This window comes from Mustela erminea, chromosome 6, assembly GCF_009829155.1.
Source record: "Mustela erminea isolate mMusErm1 chromosome 6, mMusErm1.Pri, whole genome shotgun sequence".
NCBI lineage: Eukaryota > Metazoa > Chordata > Mammalia > Carnivora > Mustelidae > Mustela > Mustela erminea.
Genome location: NC_045619.1, coordinates 20,323,749 through 20,350,517, shown reverse-complemented (window position 1 = coordinate 20,350,517; position 26,769 = coordinate 20,323,749). Strand labels below are relative to the sequence as shown.

The 26,769-nt window shown below is 37.4% G+C and overlaps 1 protein-coding gene across 7 annotated transcripts in view; it reads left to right on the top strand.

Moving 5' to 3' along the window:
• Window positions 1-26,769, top strand: part of ANO4 (anoctamin 4) — a 445,901-nt gene that overhangs the window by 84,824 nt on the left and 334,308 nt on the right. The window contains exon 2 of one of the 7 annotated variants that reach the window (XM_032346623.1): window positions 1,107-1,210. The exons of the other annotated variants lie outside the window; for them this stretch is intronic. The gene's annotated coding sequence lies outside the window, so the exon portion shown is untranslated. The remainder of the gene's footprint in view (window positions 1-1,106; window positions 1,211-26,769) is intronic. 7 annotated transcript variants of the gene reach the window in all.

Genomic DNA, 26,769 nt, shown 5'->3' with positions numbered 1-26,769 from the left:
GGTAACAGATGAGAAAAAAAAAGTGGGATAAAATGTCTGGTCTTTCCCCCTGTTGATTGGGAGTTTGGAATATAAAGTTCCTTAACTGTTTTGCTCATTCTCACCACTTTTATTTCTACTGCCTGTGTGGATTTTTCTTAAAATAGTGGTGATGACATCCGGCATATGCTTTTATTCTGTTCCTTGGGTTCAAAGTAGATATATTTGGTGGAAGGTTTTTACATGAAAGCATACATTTAAATAAAAAGCAAGAATTTGTGGATGTTTACATGATAGCCCAGTTGCAGAGTGAAACCCACAAATAGGTTAACTGCAACAACAAAAAAATTAGAACCCTTGCAGACTGTAGTCTCTGAATCCTTAAGTAATGTTTGAAATACTTTCAGCATTGTTTGGATTAGCTGTTCTAATATCTACTCTTTTTCCTACACTCAATTATGGCTCAAAGCAACGTCGTGATCTGACTGGTGGACTTCTTGGCTTCCTTTGATCATTCTTTCATGCTTACTTGTTTACTTTCATCCTTCATGGTGTTTTCTTACATTGTATATTCCTTTTTTCCCCTCCAGTTGTAAGGATTTTTATCAGGTGCCTGGCAACACAATTTCAGGTAAAGATGGAAAGAGGATCAGTTTGTATGTCGTGGAAATAGACTCCGTATTTCACACTGTGAACAATTTTGGATGCATTTAGAAAATATTTCCCTTTAATTAGTAGCAACTTAAGCTTTGAGAGAAAAAGCTCCTTAGGCTTCTTTATCTTGCTGAACAGAATGTTTGCTTATGCAATGAAAATTTTGTGTGTGTGTGCATATATGTGTGTGTGTATATATATATATGCAAACATATACACAAACGTACTGTTGGTCTATTATGTGAACATATTTTTAATGGTTGTAGCATGCCCATTTAGAGAATAGAACAAAATTCCCAAGCTATTGCTTAGCATCCTCTAGCTAGCTTTTTTTTTTTTTTTTTGGTAGGGATTTCCCCACTTCTTACACCCCTCCTCCAGATAACGCCTTTGGGAATTTCTTTGAATTGGGGGAATGCATTCTACAGCATTTTTTTGTCTCACAGCATGGTGTGATGTTAATTCCTTTGCAGGGTCTCTGAAGGCAGCCTAGGAAACTACTGCAGGAGAAATTGATAGAAGCGGTGCTGAGTGGAGTCAGTAGCCTCTTGGTGTGATGAAGTCACCACAACATTTTGTATGTGTTAACTTAGCTGCTTCACCTTGCAGTGGATTTTGCTGATTGGAAATGGGTCTAGAAGCACCTAGATTGGTGTAGATGCACTTACTCATTTTTCATACTTCTTAATTATAGCTATTGTTAAAACCGTGCTTTTACTGTCTCTGTTAGTGGTGGTTTAATATGAAACCTGCAGCTTCTGTTGTCTATCAGTCTTCCATGTTTATCCTCTTCATTTCTGTGTTCTTTCCTGCTTCTGCTTTGTGTATGTTTCTACGTGTGAGCACGCATACGTGTACACATAGGAACTCAGGCAGTGAAAGTTGATGACTAATGAAGAGTTGGTTACAGCTTCTTTTTTAGTAGCTGAACTCCAGAGTTCAACCTGCAGTCCTGTTCATGAGGGAAGAAATTGCCCCCAATAATACAAACACAACCTCATGCTTCTGCAAGCATTCTTGTCATTGAAACTACTTTCCATAGTTGATTACCAGTACCAGGAATAGAATCAGTTTTGCATTTTAATTAATGACATTCTAGATCTGTCTAGGTTGGACTGCCCTCAAATATTGACATGCTTACTACCTACAAGGTCTTTGTATTAAGAGGAGGAGTTTATGGAGTTCATTTTTATAAAGCAAAAAAAAAATTTGATTATGTGACACAGCCTTCCTTTGGGAGTTAGATGAACCAGATTAAGGATGTTGGCTGAATTTTTCTGTTGCTTTTTCCAGTACAATTAATATACTTCCTTTACCATCTCTCTCCATGAGTCTTTTTTTTTTTTTTTTTTTTAAACAGAGGATAGAGGGGAATGTACAACTCCCACATAAAGCTGTTTAGGGCGAGGACTGTTCTTTAACAGAGGTTCAAGACCACTTCTAACACCAGCTATGGTGATCTACTTTGAAAGGAACTTGCTATTCAATTGGCAACTTAGATTTTATAAAATAGAAGAAATGCTTCATGAGCTGTGTCGAATAGTGCATTTTTGATCTGTGCCTCCCTATTGAATTCATCTAGGGCTATAGTCATTAGACAGCTTTGCAAAAGATAATCATGTCCTCAGTAGCATAATAATCTAGCCAGACTGTCACATATGTTTTTGTTGCAAGTTATATTTCTTGGGTTGTAGAGGGAGATGGCAGAATTTTGGAGGAGAACCAAATCACAGCCCCAAAATTCTTCCCTTTATTTAGCATTTAATACTCCAGTCAAGCTGTTTGCTCTTAAGTCTGAAGATCCAATAAATTGTTAAAAACACATAATGACATGTTTTGAGAAGCCTTTCCACTAATAGAAATCTTTGACCCTTAATTAGGCATCTGTGCTAAGACATCAATGACCTTTCCGCTTGTGTGAGCCAGCAGCCATTCTTATAGAAAGCAGACATCTTGTAATACAGCAGGAATTTACTTACTTACATTTTTCCTGTTTGTCCCCTACTGGGGACCTCCTGTGAGTGTCAGAGGGAATGAGTGTCTGGAGACAGTCAGAGAAGACAACTAGTCACAGTGGGATGCCTTCAGAACCCAGGGTTCCAGTACAGCCCCAGGCACCAACTGCTGTGAGACTAAGACTCCTATCTGCCTCCTTGGGCTTGGGCCAGATAATCTCAGAGGGGTCTCTCAGCTATTGAAAACTATGAACTGTTATTTTACCTCTATTTTTTACTAGATGGATGGTACTTTTTAAGGCAGTTGATCCAGATTAGACATTCTTGGAGAGAAGATGGGTTATACATTCTCTCGATCCTAGAAGTTTGACCATCACGAGCACGAGCATCAGTATTATACAGAAAAGTGTGATCATGGTGAACCGTCACGAACAGAGCTCCTGTGTATGTGATCACTACCAGCTTACCCTGGGATATTTTGAAATGTTTCTCCTTACCGTCAATAAAGGACCTTGAGGAGTGTCTTATCAAACCTCTCATTTCCTAGATAAGGTACCTAAGGCTCAGGGAGGCTAAGTGCCTCCCCAGGGTTGGAGACCTGGTTAGCACCTGGGCAAGACATTTTACTGCACCGTGCATGAATTTACTCAGATCTTTGTTCCTTCCATTCCTGGTGCGGGGCCCTTTCCACAATACACAGCTGACACTTACTGTGTCATTCATTGCTCACAAAACTGCTTTGTGGCATCTAACTCACTGGTGTCCATTATTTCTGGGTTTGTTTCATGCAGATTACGTGGCTGTACCAGTCAGAGTGAGTCACATCAAGCCAATATTTATGGTAATTTGTTCATGCTTATGTAGAAATGCATTTTTTTTTGTATTGAAGTTTTGCTTTTCTTTTGAACATTTAAAAAATTTAAAAACACTGTGCTTAGTTTTTTTCCGCCTGCACTTCAACTATTTAACTGATGATCAGTTTTGTAGAGAGAGTATTTATGGATTGATTCTTCCATTCATTCACCTAATACTTATTGAGCACCTATTGTGTCCATCCAAATGCCACACGGCAGGGGTCCAGTGGTGAAACAGCTGGACGCTGCCATTTCTGAGGTTATTCAGAGTCTAGCTACGCTTCATGGAGTTTGTCTTGATTCCTAGCCAGTGACCTGTTTCACATCGCTTCTCAAAGAATCCAGCTGAAAAGCCGTTTGCTTGGTCAGTTTCTGCCTTGCGATTATTCCACTGACAAGTTCTTTTCCTGAAAAGGCACCTTTGCTGTCTTTGCAGCATGTATCATCCAGTTTTCCAAAGCCCTGTTCTTAGCTTCTGTTCTGTTACCTGACTGAACAAAAGAGATTAATTGGCTAAACTTGTTTGTACTGTTGTGATTCACAAAATTAGTGTTCCCTTCTTTGGAAAAACTGTTCCCTGGAATCCTAAATGGGTAGTCTAGATAGCATGGTGTCTAGGGAACTAATTGCAGGTTAAAGACCAAATCTCTTGGCCTTGCATAGCAAGCCCATTATTATGTACAGATATTTGCTTGTTTTGAAGCTCCTGTGCAATGTTTCAGAAGCACCAAACCTATTGCAGTGCTTAGAGATATGCAGTGTTCTCCCTTGATACAGTGCCTTTGCATGTGCTGGTTCCTCGGCCTGAAATGTTTCTCTTCTCTTCAGACTAACTTTCGAAGAAAGTTCGGATACCATCTCTCATGAATGCTTTGTGATGTTTACCCTCTTTACTGACCCCTGTTGTACAGAGCTGAGCTAGGTCGACGGTGTCTATCTTAACATCCCTTAGTACAAAGATCCCATAGGACTTGATAGACTGTATTGTGATTATTTGTCTATTGGTTCTCTTTCCCAAATAGGTATTTTGTTCCTTGAGGGCAGGGACTCTATTTTCATCTCTATATCCCAAGGCCTAGTTTAGTGTACTGCAGATACCAATAGCTAGCAGATTGGGAATCGCCATATGAAGCCTATGGTGCTGGTATTGGCAGCTACTGCTCTATGTGGAGAACTTAATTTTTCAAAATAATGTGACTATATGAATTAGGCTACAAAGGACAAAGAGATTGGCAGTCATCCTAATGTAATCCATTAGAAATTTTATGTAAAACCCCCCAGAAAATGATTATCTCCAAATCAGTTTCAGTAAAGCAAACAAGAATTAAGTGCCTTCTCTAAGCAAAGCATTGTATTAGGTCTCTGGGAATGAAAGATTTAAGAAAAACCATAAGCTAGTAAAGATTGGTTTCTTGTATAAATGGTCTGATAACAAGGCAGAGATTCTGCTAGGTTGGAGATAGGCATATAAGTTTGGAGGTAGAAGGTGCAAGGTGCATTCCAGAGAGAGGAGCTGGCTTGAGCAAGAACCTAGAGATTTGATGGTCAGCAAGAAGATGTCTTGGGTAGTGGTGGCGATGAAATGGAAAAGGCAGGGGAAGACCAGAGACCTTTGGGTGGGGGAGATGGGGATGGTATCAGAAGAGCTAAGTGACACCTTATTATTTCCTGAAAGACAGGAGATAATTAATGGGGCCTGGATAAAGCCAAGAAGGAATCTCTCCTCAGGTTTAATTAAATCAAGTCTGTATTCAGGGAAAGAGAGCAGTTGCTCAGTATATAACCACATAAGACGTTTGCTTCTCCCCCAGCCCGTTTACCCTTGAGGGTACACTTTGACATTCAAAGTCATCACAAGGAAATGAAGCCAGGAAATCTAATCTGAATCAATCAGTTTAGACCTAGAGAGAATTTAGGATGGAGGTCACTGAAGTGCCTGTGAAAATACCGTCCAGAGTGTAAAGAACCCCATGGTCCTTTGGTGCTTCATTACTCACACCTTCTGCTTCTTTTTCTTTGGCAATTAGCTTTGTGCTATTTACAAAGAATACAATCATTTTATTAATTAATGAGGTTATGAATGGAGAAGCTGCTTTCATGTAGGTGAAAGAGTCGCTTATTAAAAAACTATCTGTAATCACTTCTATGCATCCCCAAGGTGTGATCTCTCCTATGCCTCTTCCCACTTTCCTTTTTTCTAAAAGAATCAGGGAACAAATGTCTAGGGAGTGGTAAGTTAAGTTTTGTGCCTCTGAGAATTGGATCTGGTCAGATGCCTCTCTACCCTGGATGTGACCTCAGAAGATGGAATTGTAAGGATGATCTCTAGATCCCTTGGCCAGAGCATGAAAGCAAAGAGATTCTGAGTGAGAGATGATGAGGTAGAAAAGAAGCTCATTCACTAAACAAGTGCTCATTCAGGCATAGTTCTGGGTAGAGAAACAGTGAACAAAACCACCTATATTTTGCTTTCATGGAGCTAACATTCTGGGAGAAAGGGGAGAAAGGGGAGGGGCCGATAGACAAACACATTAGCAAATACAAAGCATGTCACAATGGTGAAAATAAAGAATGTTTATGCTACTATTATAGTCATATTTGGGGTTTCCATTTATTGAACATGTTCATAATATTTAATTTGGCCCCATGCATTGTTTTTAGCTTACTGCTTTTATATTTACTTTCTGACTAGGCTACATAAACTGCAATCTTGAGGGTTTTTTTACCCCCCTAGGTAAGTATAGCTGTTGAAATAATTGGAGTACGGTGAACAGAAGTTATAATCAGGCATTTAGCTCTGGAATTGACTTAAAGAAAAAGTAAGATGGACATCAGAGCTCATGAGTATTTTTCTCAACGGTAGAACTGTCAGAATTCAGATGAAGAATATAGGATAGAAACAGACCTGTCTCTCACTTGAGTCTGAGGGGAGCAGATTGGACTGCTCTTCTGGAAGACTGGGAGCTTGAGTTTAGGGGGCTCTGGCACTGGGAGGGAGGCAAGGAAGCGGTGGACACCACCGGTGAACACAGCTCCTTAGGAAGAGATGAGAGTGATCTAGTAGGTGAACATACAAGAAATTTAGCAAGAAATTTCAATTTGGGTGGGAAGGAAGAAAGATAAAGTCAGTGAGATGCTTGTACCTCAATGAGCAGCACTTGTAAAAACAGGTCCTGCCCAATTTAGAACATTTGGGTAATCAGTCATAGAAATGATGCCTTGAAACAAAAAGCAATATTTATGAATTTTTAAGAATTCCTACACTATTATGTGTGATCTTTAATTCAGTGTCACTGTTCTATTATATTCCAAGCAAGATTTTGGTCAGTACTTTCTACCTTTCTTCTAAAATAATTAGGATTTAAAAGAAAATTTCTCCTGGTGGTGGAAAGAGACTGGGCTCTGGGGTAGACATTCTGGTTCTCATCCTGGCTCTACCACTTACTCACCTTTGGACTTTAGATAGGTTGCATAGTCTCCTTGTATATCATTGTCCTTCAATTGTAAAACTCAGAGTAACTAACAGTCCCTACCTGATAGAGTTATTGTGAGTGTTAAATGCAGTAGTACATGGAAAGCGCTTGGCACAGTGTAAGATGGTTATGTTGCCCAACAATTGTTAACTCATTATTTGTCTCTCTGGTGTTAGGAATTTGTTTGTGTACATATTTACCTGTTGAGCAGACTCTTTGAATGATCATGATCATACTTTCTTCTACATGTTTGGATGAATGATTTTATGATGAAGTTTTTTAGAAAGAGCTCTGTTTTTGCTATTAGTCTTTTAAATGCTGATTCAGTTCACCTGAATTGCAAGTCTGTATCACAGTGACCTATGAACAGGGGAATTGAAGGAGTGAATGACCACAGGGGTCCATGAAGGAAGACCACTAGACATAGTAAGTGACTTTCTGTCAGGAAAAGAGAAAAGGGCGGGGGGTAGGAGCAAGATAGCAGTAAATAAGATTAAATTCCTCTCACTGGTACAGAGGAGTTAGGGATCGTTTCTCCTTACATGGTGCATGGTCTAAGCAAGCCACTGCTACAGTGTTGTTTGCTCTTTCTAGGATAGAATAAGCAAAGAGATGGGATTGGTATAGATGCAGGGCACGATGGTCAGGGTGGTGTTGTTATGTGGCAGTTAGTTTGTAGGAAAGATTTCTAAAAGCAGAGTGCTTGGGTCACAGTGTAGATGGGTTTAAAATGAACTCTTATCAAGTAGCTAGTGACAGAAGTATGCCAATTTATATTCCCACCAGCACTGAATGAGAATGCCTGTTTCATCAAATGCCTGTTGCATCAAAATGCAAACATTTTGATCTCTGCTACTCTGCTAGGTGAAAATTAGTACTTCATAGTTTAGTTCGAGCATCTTTTCATGTGTTTAACCCATATTTTCTTCCTCTGTGAACAGTCTGTTAATGGTTTTTTGCAAGCTCACTTTTGAGTTTTGGTCTTCTTGATTTGGAATAAAGAAATTAACATTTTCTTATGATTTTACCCCCTACTTTGTCATCTGTCTTTTGATATTGTTTGATATTGATATTGATATTTTGGGGATAAGAAATTAAGTTTTATGTAATGAAAGTTGTCATGTTACTTCTGTTGTTTTTGGGTTTTGTATAATAATGAAAAAGCCTAACCCACTTTGGTATCATAAAACTGATCCAACAATGTCTTTTTTGTATTTTAATGACTTTATTCTTATTCACACATATTTTAGTTTAATAGGGAAATAGAAATTTATTTATTCCCAATGACTACCTAGTTGCCTCCAAACATTTTTTGAACAATATATCTTCATATCTTTTCTTTGCCTGTGATAGCTTAATTCTTGAGAAAGTTGATATTTACTTAGACCAGGGTGGAGGTGACATGAAAGGGTAGCATGAAAGGGTGGCATCATCTATTAAATCCCCTTCAGCAGTTTGAACTGTTTGGGGAGTTTGCTCTGTTTTATTAACTGTTAGTTTCTTAACTAGCTCTACACTGTTAATTTCTCTATTTTGTTTTCTCTACTTAGCCTTATTATCTGGTGTGGCTAGTCTCCTCTTATTATTCTTTGTTCCAAGAGTTTCCTGGATCTTCTTACATGCTTGTTTTTCTATATAAACTTTAGAAGTTGTTTAGTACTTAAAAAAAAAAATGATGTTTTGGAGGGAGGGTTAAATGTATAGGTTAGTTTACCAAGAATTTATGAAATTGAACCAACCTGTGCCCAGAGTTCCCATTTATTCAAATCCTTTAGGATCTGACTAGTGTTCTTATAGTATTCTTCATATGTCTTGATAGTAGTTTTTTATTTGAATAATTTGCTATACTTTCATGATAGGTTCTTGTCTAATCTTCATATGTTTCCAGGTATTGAGGGATGAGAAGGGAATAGGAGTGTTCTTTAGGCACCATAGAATGAATAAATAACCTAGGGAAAAAAATACTGAAAATTTGCATAGATGGATATGATTGACTCACGTTTCTTTTACCCCTACTTAAAAACCCCATCTTTTGAATTGTTGTTCTAACTAAAAACATGTATTTGCCTTGAATCTCTAACTGTGTTTAATACATGTTTTTCTCACTCCCAGATTGAGAACACCAATTGCTTGGATCCTTTTGCACAGCGTTCTGTAACATTGTCTTTTACTAATTTATTTACCCATTAATAAATTAATTAAGGAGGCATTTAACAAGTACTTATTATAGGTCAAACGTTAGGAATATGCTAATGAGATGTCCCTTTCATCAAAGGGTTTGCTGTTCACTAGTAGACTGGCCTGAAAACAAATAATAATAATGTACTTCTTGAAATTATATGAAGGGTGGAATTGAATCCTGGAGTTGGAGTGCTTAAGGCTATCCTGGGACAATCAGGGAATGCTTCACTGAGGAAGTAGCATCTAAACTGGGCCATTTAAATGAGTTGCTGCCAGGTGGGCAGAGCAGGGGAAGCTGCACCAGAGAGAAACTAGCAAATACCAAGTCACTGAGATATGAGTGAGTTACAAGTAATTTAGTTTGAGACAGGAAGGAAATGACGCTTAGCCAATGTGCAGGTACTGCATTTCAAAAGACTTTATATAACATGTAGAAGAAGTTTTCCTTATTCAAAAGGCATTGGAGAGGATTTTTGAGCAGAAGAGACTAGGTCAGATTGTAGACTGCATCACTTTGGTAGCTATATGGAAGATAAATGAGAAGGGCAGGGGTATACACTCAGGAATACTCGTGTGGAGGTTACAGGACTAAGCACAGTGAGAGACTATTTTCTCTTAAACTAGGGCTGTGACATTAAGAATGACAGGGATCCTATGTAATTCAATGATTCAACAGTTATTTATTACATTCACGTATAGGCCAGGCTTTGTACTAGGCTTCTAGGATGGAACAGCATATAGGATAGATATGCTTTCTACTTCTAATGAGATTACATTCAAGTGGGAGGAAACTGACAAAGAAGCTGATAAATAATCTGATATGACAGGCACTGGTAAATGGAATGGAGCAGAATGAAGGGGAAAGGCAGGGTGGTGTGGAGCATTCTGTTCAGGACACAAATTTCAGCAGAGTGATTGTTGAATACAGACCCAAGGTGGGGTTGGGGAGGGTGTAAACCAGAGGTTGTATGGGAAGGAGGGTCTGTGCAGAGGGAAGGCTGGTGCAAAGGCCCTGAGAAGAGACTGTGGTTGGCATGATTAAAGAATAGCAAAGAAGCCAGGAGGGCTGGAGCTGAGTGACAAAGGAGGAGCTGGGAGCCAGAGGTCATTGTGGGAATTAATTAGATGTTAGAGTGAGATGGGAAATCTGGCAGTGGTTTGAGTACAGGGGTGTAATGATTTGTCTGGTAGCATTGAAAGCATCTTGTTCGTTGCTACATGGAGAACAGATCATTGCGGGTTAGGGTATAAATAGATCAGTCAGGAGGCTAGTCCAGGAATCTAGGAGAGGTGATGATGGACCAGGGTGGTGGCATTGGATGTGATTGAAGGATGGCAGGACTATGGATTTGCTTCCAAACTGAAGCTAAAGGGATGCTGCTAGAAATGCCTAGGAAGTGAAACTGGCAAGAATGGGTAAGATAACTACTGCTAAGGAAATTTGCAGTATTTTCAAGGGAAATGAGGAAAGAATAGTACGGAGCGCCACTGTAGCACAAGCAGTTAACACAGCCAGTGTGGTGAGTGGGCCATGGTGAACTCTTACCGAGTCCTTCCATGCATACTTGTAAGCCACACTGGAATGTGTGAAATGATTCGATAGAGAGTTCCTAGGATTGCCTTACTCTAAGAGGCTGTTAAATAGGGTTAATTGAAAGTATATAAATGGTGTCTACTTTCCTGGGCAATAAAATTGATAAAGAGACTACACTTAAAGTTAACTTTAAACAATTTCACAGGCTGAGAATTTTCAGCAAGCAGTAGTCAGAGCTTTGATAATGTAAGAAATTGGCAGCCCATTTTGTATTGACATGGGTCAGAGGAACATTGTGGGGGACACAGAAAAGGACCCAAAGATCATGGATCTTAGGAGTGTGGGGGAAAATGAATTAAGTATGGTTGAAAATTATAAATTGCCTAACCTTTTATCCAGGTGCTTTTAGATAAGTGTTCTCTCTAAAGCTTAGGTACTTTTCTTTACTAGCAAAAAGGTTATAAAATGTTCCAGAGAGTTGAGTCAAGGCTAATTCCCTTATCTTTGGATGTTGTCTTTGAGTGGTGCAGGGCTGTCTGTTCCAATCATAAGTATATTTCTGTAAGTCATGTGGTGTGTTCTATTATGAAACAGAAAATACATTCATAAAGGTTTTTTATGGATCCAAGCCAGGTACCCCTTTTTTCAGACCTTGCCTTTTGAAGGATTTTAGACTGTTCATAAGTATTCAGGTTCCCCTTGCTTCCCCTTGCAAAATTTAGGATGAAAACCATGCCCAAGGCTGTTGCAGTCACTGTGGATGGGGTTAATTTCCACAGTAAGACAAGTTAGAGATCAAAGCCATATAGGATTGAAGACTGTTCTCTTGGCCATAACTGATCAAGGGCTATAGTTCGACACATATTTTTCTCCAGTTAACTGTGTATACAGTCAACCATGCACAATCCTCATTGAATTGGGTGGGTTCATTCTTTCTTAAATTCATCTGTTTTGTCATCATAAGTCACAAAATTAACTCATTGTTATAGCCAGAGTAACGGATAAAAAAGAATCTCTTAAACCACAGCGGTTAATGTAAAAATCTTTCTTCTGTTAATTGGCTTGTTTTTATAACTTTATATAGGCTTAGGTAGACATGTCATTGTGTTAATGATGTACTATGCATGTGTGTGTGCATGTGTACATACATGCCGACACATATACATATGTAATTCCTCTCTTTTCCTCCCCAGACTGTAGTAGTCTTTCTGAAACATGAACTCTTCTTATGTTTTTAAATTTCTTTTCATCTAGCTTAGTGTCTGACACAAAGTAGGAGCTCAAAAAATGATTGTTACTCAAAACATAGAAACATTGTATTTTATTGTTCTGTTGACTATACACTAATGTACCTTGTTTACTTTTGAAATACTAATAGAGACTCTAATGATTGTACCCTGTGTTCTTGGCATCTTGGTTTTATGTGACAGTCTATGACATATTCATGACTCCAAACATTAAAAAGGCAGCCTTTTTAAAAAATTTTGTTTATTTTTTTTAAAGATTTTATTTATTTGACAGAGATCACAAGTAGGCAGAGAGGCAGGCAGAGAGAGAGGAGGAAGCAGGCTCCCTGCTGAACAAAGAGACCGATGTGGGGCTCCATCCCAGGACCCTGGGATCATGACCTGAGTCGAAGGCAGAGGCTTTAACCCACTGACCCTCCCAGGTGCCCCAAAAGGCAGCCTTTTAAAGGGAAGTGACTCTGTGCATGAATGTAGAAGGAGCATATGAGATTATGAGACAAAACTCTAGTACATATGTACATATATAGGTATTATAGTCTTATTTTCCCTATTAGAAGGAATTTTAGGCTGCTGATAGGAATAGATGATATTTGATGTAGTGAAAGTTTAAAAGCAAGGAGGACATGGTGGGAACAAAATGGAACCAGGTATGCAATTAAATTGCAGGTCAGAATGATCTAACTGTAGGATATAGAGGCCACAACTTTGGCTCTAAGCTTTCTGTCAGCCAGCAGGAAGAGGAAGTTCTTGACGAAGTAAAGAGAAGCCAGTTGCTCAGAATGATTATAACTATTCTTGGCACCAACATCAGACAAGAATTTCTCCCAAGAGTCCCCGTAAAGAGTACACTGTGTTTTGTTTTAAAAATGATCAAGTCTTGTAAGGCTGATTCTCCTGAAACACATTTGTTTTAATAGTGTTGCTTCAAAGCCGATTTTGTAAAAGCAACTGCAAGGTTCTGTCCAGGTACTCCATTCTCTAATGATGTGGTTTAGCCCAGAGATGTGAAGAGCAGATGAACTACTTGTCCTTCAGTCTACCCTGTGTACTGTTTTTCTCAGCTGAGGTTTTGAGAATTATTCATTAACATCGAACTTAAAGGTGGCGTTACTGCCTCCTACATAGGCCTAGATTGCAGCAATTCTGTGTGGCCGATTACAGAGAGATACGGTACCCTAGCAGAGTGTCAAGTTAAAACTGGGCTTTAGCATCCTTTGGAGTGAGCTGAGTTGCTAACAAAGACATTTGCCTGAATAGAAAGTTGCCCTCCTTATTTCCAAGGGTTGCATGGTGGGGAGCCAAACAGCTAGGCCAGGATTATACACAGAATATTCTCTACTGGGGCTCCTGGGTGGCTCAGCTGGTTAGGTGTCTGCCTTTGGCTCAGGTCATGATCCCAGGGTCCTGGGATCAAGCCTTGTATCTGGCTTCCCTGCTTTTTAGGGGAGTCTCCTTCTCCATCACTCTTTGCCCCTCCCCTAACTTGCGCACTCGCTCTTTCTCTCTCTGTCTCTCTCTCTCTCTCAAATAAAAAAATAAAATCTTTAAAAAAAAAAGTTCTTTAGTACTTAGACAAAGGGGATGGTCTACTTCAGGGACTTTAAACAAGTATTCCTGGGGGTGTTTCTGAACAGTCAGGAAAGTGTGGAAAGTTCCAAGGGCATCCGTTTCCAAAATCTGGACTGTGTACTCAGTCTCGTTTCTCCTCACCCTTTCACAGTTACTCTTTTGGCATTTTAGTGAAGAAAGGCATCTCTCTTATCTGTCCTAAATCTTGCTGTAATGTGTTGTGCATGGGCATAGAATCCACCTGGGCACTGAACAGAGCAGCAATTTGAAATATTTCCTTACAAAGTAGTATGGTAGTGTGAGCCATAAAAGACTCACTAACATAAACATATGCTGTGTCGGGATGAACTTCTGTGGGGAAGGTAGACTGATGTTAGAGCTAAAGAGAAAAACTTGCCATATACGTTTTCCAACTAGAAAGGAGGAAATTGAATTTATTTATAAAGTTGATGATGGTGCTTATATAAGGGTTCTCTAGAGAAACAGAACTAAATAACATACATAAACACACACACACACACACACACACACACACACACACACACCCCTGGTTGTGGATAGGGCAGAGAGAAAAATGATAAGTGAAAAAGAGATTAAGAGATTATAAGGAATTGACTCATGTCATTATGGAAGCAGAGAAGACCCAAGTTCTGCACTTAGCAAGCTGAAAACCCAGAGGAGACAATGGTATAAATTTCATTCCAAACCCCAGCAGGCTTGAGATCCAAGAAGAGCCAATATTTCAGTTCTAGTTCAAGGACAGGAAGAGACCAATGTCCCAACTGAGGGCAGTGAGGAAAGGGTTCCCTCTTAGCCTTTTTGTTCTGTTCAGGTCTTCAATTAGTTGGAGGAGTCCCACAGGCTTTAGGGAGGACAAACTGCTTTACCCATTCAAACATTAATCTAATCCAGAAACACCTGTACCAGAATAATGTTGGACTGAAAATCTGGATACCTTGTGGCCCAGTAAAGTTGAAACATTAAATTAGCCATCATGGTAGGAAATACAAGTTATGTTATTAAAATTTAACTGTCTACTTATGACATAAATTATGTTTTTGTAATTCTATATGAGTTTATGATGATGTCAACTTTAAACTTCAGGGGTGAATTAAAACTTTGGGAGAGAATAATTAAGTTTTTGTTGGTCTTTTGTTTTTATTTTTTAGGATCTATATGAACAAGTGTTTGAAGACCACAAATTACTCCCTATAGTATGATCAAAATAATTGCTAGTTTGACACATGCTATACCCAAAACAAAATCTCAAAGATAGGTCAAAGTTTAGTTCCCCTTTTTTAAGGTAAAGAGAATAGGTTCAAACTATGTCATTGCAGGAATTTTCATTATCACCATCTTTATCAAAGTCACAGTCCTTTCATGACTGGATCATCACAGCAGCTTCCCTGCTTGACCTTGACTGTTACCCTGTGTTCTCAGCACAGATGCCCAGAGTTATCTGGTTAAAACAGAAGTCGTGTCATGCCAGTCTTCTGCTCAAAGTCCCGTTTTGATCTTCCCTGGACCCAAATGATTTCCCCACTCTGTCTTATCCTATTTCCCCCCATACTCAGCTGGCTCACTGTGCTCTAGTCACAGTGGCCACCTTGCTGGCCTGGAGCATGTCACCAGGTGATTTACATTATCCCTGTGCCTGGGAACTCTCTTCTGTTTCTCCTCTTAGCCCAAGCCCTACCCTCAAGTCTTTGCTCAAATTCTCCGTGAAGTCTTGCTCAACCACCCTCTGTATAACTGCATCACCTTCTATCTTTTCATATTCTCTGCATTGCAGCTTAACTTTTCTTCCCATATGCTCACTTCTCAACAATTTTGTGTGTCTTGTTCACTGGTATTCCCCAGTGCTTGGAATAGCACATAGCAGGCACATGGCAGCCACATAGTAGGCATAGAGTAAGTATTTATTCAGTGAGTAGGCCTATATTTTGTGTAGTTTTCATAGATCAAGTTCATTATTTTATCTCCTTTTTGACAACTAACAAGATAGGTAGTAAAAAAAATATAGAATCTTGAAAAGGCACAATTATTATTTAGTGTTTTACTAAATTTGAGTTGAAAATCTTTACTTACCCCTGTTTTCCCTGTTCCTTGATAATGATTTTATCTTAAATTATATTTTCTGTGAATTTATCCTGTTGGAATTTTTTATCAAAAAGTGTTTATTTTGAAATCTTGAATACCTGTATTTCTTAAAAAGTCAAATCCATTTTAGATGAATTGATGTAAACATAGCCATGCACAGCTGGGCTTTCTGGATGACTACAAGGTCAGGAGGGGCTATTGCTCAGGGGTGCTCAGGTGTTGACTCTGTTTCTCCGACTCCTCCCCATCTTCTTACTGTGGCAATATGGCCTTGCACATGTGCAGCTGGGCTCACGAACCAGGAGATGTTTTTAGCACCACTTCAAAAGAACAGGTAATGTTGTTAGCATAAGTTCTTCCAGAGCAGTAAACTAAACCTGAGAAAGGAAAGGGAGGGAATCTGGTGAGATTTAGGTTTCTCTCTCAATTCTGGCAGTACCCTGCCCCCATGGAGAAAGAGGGTCCTTGGTGGCACCAACATGCCCCATAGGGAATCAAGGAAGAAGAGAAACTCTGTGCAAAGATATGCTGCATCTCCCACTACTTCGTATAGGTACCTTCTTTTTTTTTTTTTCCTGTTAAATTCTCTGTGCTTGCTAAATACATTGGGAATTTATAGCCAAGAAGCGTGTCTATGTGTGTTGCTGGTGGTGATGGGGTTGTTGGGAAGGTTGATGGTATTGGAACTGTTGGTAGTAGACTGTTTTGATGGGGCCGGGTGGTGCTGAAGGAGGAGGACGAGCTGGTGGTATGCAGAGTTTTTTCTATCAATCCATAGTAAGACCCATTGTGCTGTATGACCTAAATACAATTATTGCCATTTATATATATTTGTATGTACATATATAAATAAATTATTTTGGAATAGCTATAAGGAGACTCTATTAATGTATCTTTCAAGACATCCTAAGATTTCTAGGAATTTCTTTGAGTCCAATAAAGCCACTTCTCTGTTTGAGGTCCTTTGGACTCTAGCCTTTAAAAAGTTGTTTATCTGGTGGTTGTTCATACACACGTGCTCTCTCTTACTCATAAGGATTCTCTGTCAGGGTAAGATATTTTCAGCCTAGTGTGTTACCATCCTAAATCCTTCAAAGCAAAAGCAAATCTTTTGTTTCCCCATTAAGCCTGTTTGCAGGGTTAGCATCTTGATGGTACAATGCATTTTCCAGCAAACTTCACACACTCTGTCCTGTTGTGTCTTTACAATAGTTATGAAAGGTAGGCAAGGATTGCTATTATCTTTATATGTCATTTGAGGGTTCGTTTTATAGATAACAAAAATTGAGACTCCGATAAAATGGATTACTCAGGTCAGTAAATCCCAAACAGAATCAGGACAAAGACCTGCATCTTGCAACTCTTGATCCTTTAATCAGCCTGTTTTTCCTTTTCTGATCCCCAGTGGTTTCCTCTCATCCTCCCCCACTGACAGCAGACAGGGCACATCCTCCTTCTCAGTATTAGCTCCTTGCCTGGATCATTGAATCCGTGCTCTAGATCAATTCTCCAGTTTTTATACGAATACAGAATGTCAGGTCAGCTTCTAGCTCTACTTTTCCTTCTTGTTCCTATTAATACTTGGCTGTATACTTGCATATAATTCTAACAGATTGGATTGTGTCTATGCTAATTCTCCTACCAAATAGAAATATCTTTAGTTCTAGAAAACTGTATAATATTTCCCAGGAGTTTGTTTTGTTTTTGTTTTTGTTTTTGTTTTTGTGACAGCTTATATAATACAGAAAGACATACTTAAAAACTTTATTGAGGTATATTGTACATAGCATATAATTCATCCATTTCAAGTATGGTTGACCCTTGAACAGTGTGGGGTTAGGAGCACTGATACCCTCTCTGCACAGTCAAAAATCTGGTTATAATTTTTGAGTTCTTAGAAACTGAACTACGAGTAGCCTAATGTTGATTGGATGTCTTATCAATAACATAAATTGTTGTTTAACACATATTTTGTGTATTTGTTTTATACTGTATTCCTAAAATAATTTTTTTCTAAATTTTTTGTATTTCTAGGCTGTGCAGTTCATCTGAGTTTTTTAAATAATTACAAATCTCAATTTTCTAATATATTTCTTGAAAAAATTCTGCAGACAAGTGGACTCACACAACCCAAACCTGTGCTATTTAAGGGTCAACTGTAGAGAATTCAATGATTTTTAGTAAATTTTTCAAATTGTGAAATCATCACCATAAACCAGTTTTAGAATATTTTCATCAGCTCAATAAGACTCATCATGCCCATTTACATCAATATTCCTGTTTTTTTTTTTTTTTCTTCTATTTTTGAGAGACTGCAAGTTCACATGAGAAATGCCCAGGAACAGTTAGCTAAGGATGGAAGAAAGCAAGAAGGGCAGGACCAATTTTATCATTTATCAAAATATGAATAATAGGATTGCCTATTTTTAAAAATAATATTTCTACTAGTTTTTCATATATTTTTATAGCTATATATGCAAAAAGATATGAAAGCAGGCTCTGTCTATCTCACTTTTGCCAGCGATCCCAAAGACCAAGACTAGTATAATAGGTTTGCCCATACCAGTTACCTATTCAGAAGATAAGAGCCAGAGGTTAAACGTCAGAATTAGTTACTGTCTGCACCATCTTATGCATGAGGTTAAAGTTGGGGTCCAGCTGACCATGTGGGGGTAGAAAGAGTGTGCTCATCCTTATGAAGTTCTGGAATCTCCTCTATATCCCAAACCAGAACATGTGAAAAACTGAGTAGAGTTTCCATGAGAATGAAGTGGGAGAGGCGGCCCTAGGTACAGGACCATAAATTGGTGGGGCAGGATTGTGAGATTCTTTTCATAGATCAAGTAGATGCTCAGATTATTTATCTGAGATAAAGGAGTGCATGCAAGAGGATTGCCTGGGAGACTGGATGAGAAAGAGAGTAATACAATATACTATATATAAATATTTATTAATATAAGTAAATATTTGTGATATATGAATATAATATAAAAATATAAGTAATTATAATTTCCCTAAGTATTCTGAAAAACATAGGAATGTACTCTAAACAGATCATACAAAAAGTGGCCCACTTGCAATTTGACCATTGCGTGGAGCTCTGGAATCTGACACGCCTGGGTTTAAGTCTCTCCATGGTCCTCACCAAATTACTTTGAGCTTTCAGAGCTGTTATGACCAGTATTTGTTGTAATGATACAGTCATTGACTTTGTTAATCCTGAAACTTGGATTTCAAATGTTGAAATTTCTGATATTTGACATCGGTTGTTGAAAGGCAAATATAACTATTCTATATAAATAGTCAATGTCCATGATTTAGCTAGAGATCTAAAGTAGTCATTAACAGATAACTTGAACATTTAGCATATAGCATTTCAATATTTAGCAAAACCCATGGTATTTCACTTACTGTACTGCCATTTACTTATTTGGATTAAATTTGTTACAAGTTTTTATAAGCTTATATTCATATATGTTGAAAGTAGAAATAAATGGAGTATAAATAGTAATCCCATTTTGTCTAGACTACAATTCAGATTTACTAATTTTAAAATAAGACTATTTTAGGCATTATTGTTAGTAAGACTTCAGCAGATAACATTACATATATGAGTGTGTGTGTGTGAATTTGAGTGTCTATTTTTTGCCAACCAAGAGAAGAGTCATTTGAGGACAAGACTGAATATTTATGACCATGAAACTAAACAATTGAAAAATTTGGTATATTTAAGCATTGCAATAAATAAGCAAGAATACTTAACTATTTATGCAATTTGTGTATAGAAATGCATTTTGCACATTGGCAGATGGGATCCATGAATTTTAAGAGGAAAGTTTGGTTAGATTTAGAAGAGAATGAAGTTAATTTTAAAAATATATTTAATTCAATGTTCTTTAATTATCTTCCCAAAGGATTTAAAATATGTAACTGTCATAGCACCACCCACATGGCATAATATTTTTTAATTTAAAATATTTACTGAGCATCTACTGTATGCCAGGCAAACTACTAAACAGTGGGCATACAATACTGAATAATATGGTATAATCTCTGTCCTTAAAGAACCTAGAATTCGGTGTGCTAGACATAAGAAATAAACATGTGACTGAATATATAATGGTCATTGCTATGAATAGTGAGAAGAAAATTACATGAGTGAGAATAACTGGAGAATCATAATTTGTGGTAGTAGGGAAAGCCTCTATGACAAAATGGTATTTACGTGAAGATCTGAAAGATGAGGAGACATTATGCAGTTTAGAGTATGTTAAGAATAGCTCAGATGGAGGGAATAGCATCTGCAAAAGTCCCGTGTTGGGAAGGAATATGGACTATTTAAGGAGGGGGCAGGGAATGGATATGAGTAGCTCAGTTAGCAGGTTATTACAGTAATTCAGTTGAGAAATGAGGTAGTCTAGAGACTAGACTAGGTTAGTGACCATAAAATTATAAGTAAATGGCAAAGCAGTTTATGTGCTTATGGTGATCACACTTTCTAACAACACTACTTATTTTTTTCCAAGCTTTTCAATTGTAAACTTCTTAGAATTGAGGATTTGTATCTTCTTTACTTGTTATGTCTTCAGAGTTCTTAGCCCTTTAAATTAAGTTGTTGAGCCAATTTTTTTTTTAATGTAGAGAAAATAACATTTAATTTTAGAGAAAAAATCTTGATTATTTATTTGGTGGGGGGATGACTTAGGAGTTTTCTTGAAGGCAGAGTTATGAAATGTAAATCCTTTACAATTTGCCTTTGGGTTGTTATTTTGTAGGGATCTGGGAAAATATAAAATTCAATCAATGGACACGATTGGGCATTTATACAATTCCATAAAGTGTATGTCATAGAGACCTTTCAAAAGATAAGTTAAAAGGTAAAAATTGCTTGATTATCTGACTCTTATAGAACATGCTTACTTGGTAACATCCAAACATGAAGGTACAGTTTATATTCCATTCGTAATTATTGTATCTGAGTAATTTAACTAGTTCCCAAGGGATGGAACAAAGACAAATAACCCCTATTTAGGGATAGCATAGTTAGAGTCTGGTTTAGGTCTTTTTGGTTTGTGTATGACTTGAGATTTTGAAAACAAAATGCTTGAGAAGAATCAAAACAATATTATAATGAAGATGACAGCAGGTTTACTGAAGAGCTCACTTAGCCATATAGCTAACAAATTATATGTGAAATGAAGATTTTATTATAATGTAACCACTACAAATCCTCACTAAAGTATGGGCAAACTTTATAGCCATGAGTGACAGAAGGAAACACTGTTATTCAGTTGTTGGGTCCCATATTTTTATCTGCTGAAGTGGCCATTTGACTTTCATACTGTACACTTTTTCTTTCTTTCTTTTTTTTTTTAAACATTAAGAGCATTTTTAAGCTCACAACAAAATTGATCAGAAACTATAAAGAGTTATCTTATACCCCTAATCTCACACATGCTTAGCCCCTATCTTAGCCGTTATCAACATCCCCCATCTGAGTGGTACATTTGTTAGAATTGATAAACCTATGTTGACCCATCATAATGGCTCAAAGCCCATAGTTTACATTATGGTTCATTTTTGGTATTGTATATTCTCTGGGTTTGGACAAATGTGTAATATTATTCATCCTTATGGTATGATAGAGTGTTTTCATGGCCTAAATATACTTTGTGATAGGAATCCTCTGACTGTTTAAATCTTCTCCACCCAGCCCCTAGCAACCCTGATCATTTTACAGTCTCCATAGTATTACTTTTTCCAGAATGTCCAATAGTTAGAATTACATAGTATGCAGCTTCTTCAAATTGGCTTCTTTTCAGTGAGTAATATGCATTTTAATGTCCTCCCTATCCCCCAAGTCCCCAATGGAATAGAATAATATTCCCTTGTCTAGATATATTATAGTTTACTTACCTGTTCACCTACTGAAGGACATCTTAATTGCTTCTAAATGTTGACCATTATGAATAAAGCTGCCATAATATTTGTGGGCAGGTTTTTGTGTGGACGTAAAATTTCAGCTCCTTGGAGTAAATGCCAAGCAGTAGAATTGCTGGATCACATGGTAAGAGTATTTCTAGTTTTATAAGAAACCATTAAACCCTCTTCCAAGTGGTTGTACTGTTTTGCATTTCTATCAGCACTGAATGACAGTTCTTATTGCTCCATAGCCTCAGCAGTCATTATTCTGGATTTGAATGATTCTAATAGGTGTGACTGGAACCTAATTGTTTTAATCTGACTATAATGGAATGAACTTCCTTAATATCATCAGAGATAGTTAGGAGGCTTTTTATTTTATTTTTTATTTTTTTTATTTTTTTATTTTTTTTTATTTCCAGCATAACAGTATTCATTATTTTTGCACCACACCCCGTGCTCCATGCAATCCGTGCCCTCTATAATACCCACCACCTGGTACCCCAACCTCCCACCCCCCGTCCCTTCAAAACCCTCAGATTATTTTTCAGAGTCCATAGTCTCTCATGGTTCACCTCCCCTTCCAATTTCCCCCAACTCCCTTCTCCACTCTAAGTCCCCATGTCCTCCATGCTATTTGTTATGCTCCACAAATAAGTGAAACCATATGATAATTGACTCTCTCTGCTTGACTTATTTCACTCAGCATAATCTCTTCCAGTCCCGTCCATGTTGCTACAAAAGTTGAGTATTCATCCTTTCTGATGGAGGCATAATACTCTATCCCCAGGGGTACAGGTCTGTGAATCACCAGGTTTACACACTTCACAGCACTCACCAAAGCACATACCCTCCCCAATGTCCATAATCCCACCCCCTTCTCCCAAACCCCCTCCCCCCAGCAACCCTCAGTTTGTTTTGTGAGATTAAAAGTCACTTATGGTTTGTCTCCCTCCCAATCCCATCTTGTTTCATTTATTCTTCTCCTACCCACTTAAGCCCCCATGTTGCATCACCACTTCCTCATATCAGGGAGATCATATGATAGTTGTCTTTCTCTGCTTGACTTATTTCACTAAGCATGTAGGAGGCTTTTTAATTTAAAATGCTTAGGACTAATTTTGTTGGTCAATGGAAAAACATATTTAGATGAGAGAATAATTAAGACAACTTAATGTATGCATTTTTGAACATTTCACTTTAATTGAGAACACAGATTAGGCTGATTTGCTAGTCTTTTGTGTGCAGCCATAGGCATTTCTTCAAGTAAGAATCCGTTAATTTAATCTGTTAATTTGTTCTGTGTTATCTTGTATAAACCATGACTGTATAATTCATGAATTAAGAGGACTTAAATACTTATGAAAATAATCTAAGTGCATAATTCATTTAGTTTTTATGATTTTACTCATTATTACCATAGTTTCTTGTTTTATAGCAAGTTTTTATATATATATGATTCAACTTTATCAAGTGTTTCCAAAGCTTTTAACTTTTTTCATAGAAGCACCAACTCTTCTTAAATAAATACTAAAATTTTATTGGCTTACACACTAATTTAAAAAGAAAAAAATAATCACAGAATTACAATAATTATGAATGGCATAAAAAGTTTTGGGGAGCAAGCACAATTTTTGAAAATTATACAACTCCAAAGGGAGCAGAAGTAGATGAATATGCTAAAGATGAGCTAATTTAAACTCTGATTTTGGTGAACTGTGATATCAGTCTTTTTACACTTTACAGGGACTGAACATTGTTCTTTAAATTGAGGTTAAGTTCGTTAAGTTGGCAATGTCTAGAAATCATGACCTTGTAGATTGTGATGGGCATGATTGACTTGTGGGAAACTGAGGAAAACCTAGCCGCCTGGAAAATGATTGATTATCCAAGTTATTTTCTAGCTTCTTCTTTATGGTGACTCTGCCAAAACTCAAGACTCAGAACGTAGGGCTATGCTTTATAGGCAAAACATTATTTTACTCTTTAACTATGTGTAGGTTTTATAATATACTCAATATAATTCATGTGTATTAAAAACTAATCCTGCTTTTAAATGAGGAAATGTATTCTTTGGAATGTATTCATGAATAATTAGTTTTTGAAAGCCCTTGCATCCTGGCCTCCTTAGTTCTCTAACCTACTCTTTGGTCATTCTTCTCATGGTTTGAAAAATTAAATAGTAAATTGCAATTCCCACTGTTTCATGGTCCCTTGCCTTTACTTTTGTTATTTTCTTTGTTGATACTCTCTTCCCACTTTTGATTGACTTTCTAATATATTATCCTTAAGAACTCATTTCATGTGTGGCTTTTCAAGAAAATTTTCCCAGCAACTCAGTTTGGGCTCATTATTCCTGAACTTTGATAATGTGGCATTTTTTTGTAGAATTATTTTAAAATTGACTGCACATATTGTACATTAGATTGTAGGTCTTTCAAAGGTAAGCACTGTGTCTCTCTTTTATACACTGGATTTAGCAAGTGCACATGCTAAACCCTCAGTGCTTGTCGAACTAAAGAGCAGTGTGCTGAAGCTCATATTTTGTAAAGTTCAAAACAGCCATTCAGGCATAGAATTTTATAACTAGCCCTTAAAAGTTGGCTGTAGAGAGCAAACACTCGGTAAAGGACTAAAAAAGGGATAATGTGAAAATTGCATTTTAAAATTTCTGGTATAATATATTTGTATCTTGGCTACATACTGGTATTGTCATTTTAGGATTTGAAAAATTTGGATCAGCTACAGTAGAAAAATGTACAAATGATAGAAGCTTAAATATGTTCATCTTAAATCATCCCAGGCTAGTTTTTTTTTTTTTTTATAAACCTTAGATTGCCCTCAAGTGGCTAAAGAAAATTGAAGGTGGGGGAAGTTTCATGTAATGCAGATAGAGTTAATTGATTTTTAAAGTTGTAAAAAAAATTGTTTATTATTAATCAGCTTCATCATTATAAGCTGAATGACCATCTAATTACCTAATATGGTAATACCTAATGGGAGAAACAGAGAGGCATTGTTGAAAGACTATTAACCTAAGATTCAGATAATTTGGTTCTATTCCCAGTGATGCTTTATTCTAACTTTGTGGCCTTGAGTAAATTGCTGAAACTCTGATTCAACTTCCAAATTTGCATACTAGTAGTTCTCAAATGTGGACGATTTTGTTCCACAGCAGACATTTGGCAATGTCTGGAGACATTTTTGATTATCATGATTTGGGGGACGTTATTGGCATTTGGTGGATAGAGACCAGAGCTATTGCTAAGCATACCTATAGCACACAGAACAGCTGCCAACAACAAATTATCTATCCCAAATCTCAGTAGTGCCAAGACCGAGAAATTCTAGGTGAGATCACATATCCTAAGAGGGTCTTTTCCAACCTAATTATCTCTTATTCTCAAACTTAGGCTGATAATTTTTTTTTTTTGTCTGTTTTAAGTGACCTGAATAATATAAACGTGACATTGAATGAATTCAGTTGTCTAATAGGTCTTTAATTGAGGTTTTAGTGATTTAGAATGAATTAAATAACATAAGTGGAGAAGAAATGTCAAAATTTACTACTCTGCACTTTATGTGATTCAGCATTCTCAAATGTAAGTTAATTATAATTATAGAAACCCCAGGATAGATGAGGATGTTTATTTTTTCTGTAGTGTGACAGTTTTCCAATGTTAACTGTCAGAGAGGTACTATTAGTATTTATAGAAAAGGGGAGAAAACTATTTAATGTTGGAGAGCTTAAATGCTGTAATTTCTTTGAAAGTCGTATTTCAGTAAATACAGATTTAGGGGTGGATATGCATCCTTATGATTTAAAGTAAAATTCATCAGTGGTATAAAAATATTTTAGTATCCTGAATTTTATGGTGTGGGATAGTTACGAATGAGCATCAGTGCTAGTAGAATTCTAAATTATTTTGGAGGAAATGTGCATTTTGAAATTCTTGGTGGTGATTAGTGGTTATACCCCATCTGCTCCATATTTTTATGACCTAAATGTTGGCTTAAAGAGCTTGAGAACAGGTTTCAAAAGCAACAACATAGGTACTCTCTTTTAAGAAGAGAGCTAAGAGAAGCACTCTCTTCTAAGTGTAGATAGTTTTTCTTTTGTTGTCTTCAAGGTCTTTTAGAGAGTGTAGTGAAAGCATGAAAGCCTTGAGGTAGCTATGGAAGGAGAAGTTGGAGGTGGGTCTCTGCCTTTTGTCTTGTCACTTCTCTCTTTATTCTTTCTTCCTGTTTGCCTACTCCAATCCCATGCACACTTACTTACCCTGCCTGGAACCCCAGTTGGAACCGATGCCAAGTTCCTTTGATGGTAGTGCCATGTCTGATTTGTCTTTCTATCTCTAATGTCTGGTATGTGGTGGCTCTAAATTATTTCTCTGTCCTTAGGCTCTTTCCCTCAGACAGCAGTAGCATAGTTTCTCCTTTTTTGTTCTGTCTTCTTTCCCCTTCTGCCTATCCCCCCCTTCCTTCCTACTTGGCTTGGCATTTAAAATTTGCGTGGTTGTAAAGCTACATTTTAGCATTTGTAGATGTTTAGAGCAGAAGAAAAACCTTCCCACCTGTCTTTAACCTGCCACACTGCTGGAACCCATTCATTCTTCAATCTATCTTACTCCTACCTTTTATTACCAAAGAAATTCTTTCTAACAGCTAACTTGTAGGTCTCCTGGTTTTCTTTACACCCCAGTAAGAAGATCATTTTTCTCAAAACCAATGCCCCCTTTCCCTACCCTGATTATTATGTAGCAGGAGATTTGACAGAACAATGACAGGGGATGATTACAGAACAATTCTTTTACTGTTGAAATACATTTGTGGCATTACTGTCTCAAGGAAAACCAAACACTTCTCAAAACTGAGAAAAATGTAAGTCAGCAAGCTTATCTCTAATTCCCCATGATAAAAGAAATTGAGTGTGTTAGGGCTGTCAGTAGTACTTGTATAGTTCTTTCTCTACTGCTAGGTCAATTATTTTTCTCCCCCTCAAAATGGAACTGGTATACAGGCAAAATTTAAACTACTGGTAGATTCTGGACTACTTCCACTATTGGACTTAAATTCATAGTGTATCCCAAGGGCCTGTTCATTCCTGGTTTGCAGTGCAGAGTTGAACTTTTAATCTTTTGTGTGTATGCTGAAAAGGAAAATGATTAAAAAAAAGGGATCCTTCTCTTCCTTCTGCTTTGTCATCCCGACCCTGGTTGTTCTGGTTGACTCCCCCCCCCCCTTTTTTTTTTAAAGATTTTATTTATTTAGTTGACAGACAGAGATCACAAGTAGGCACAG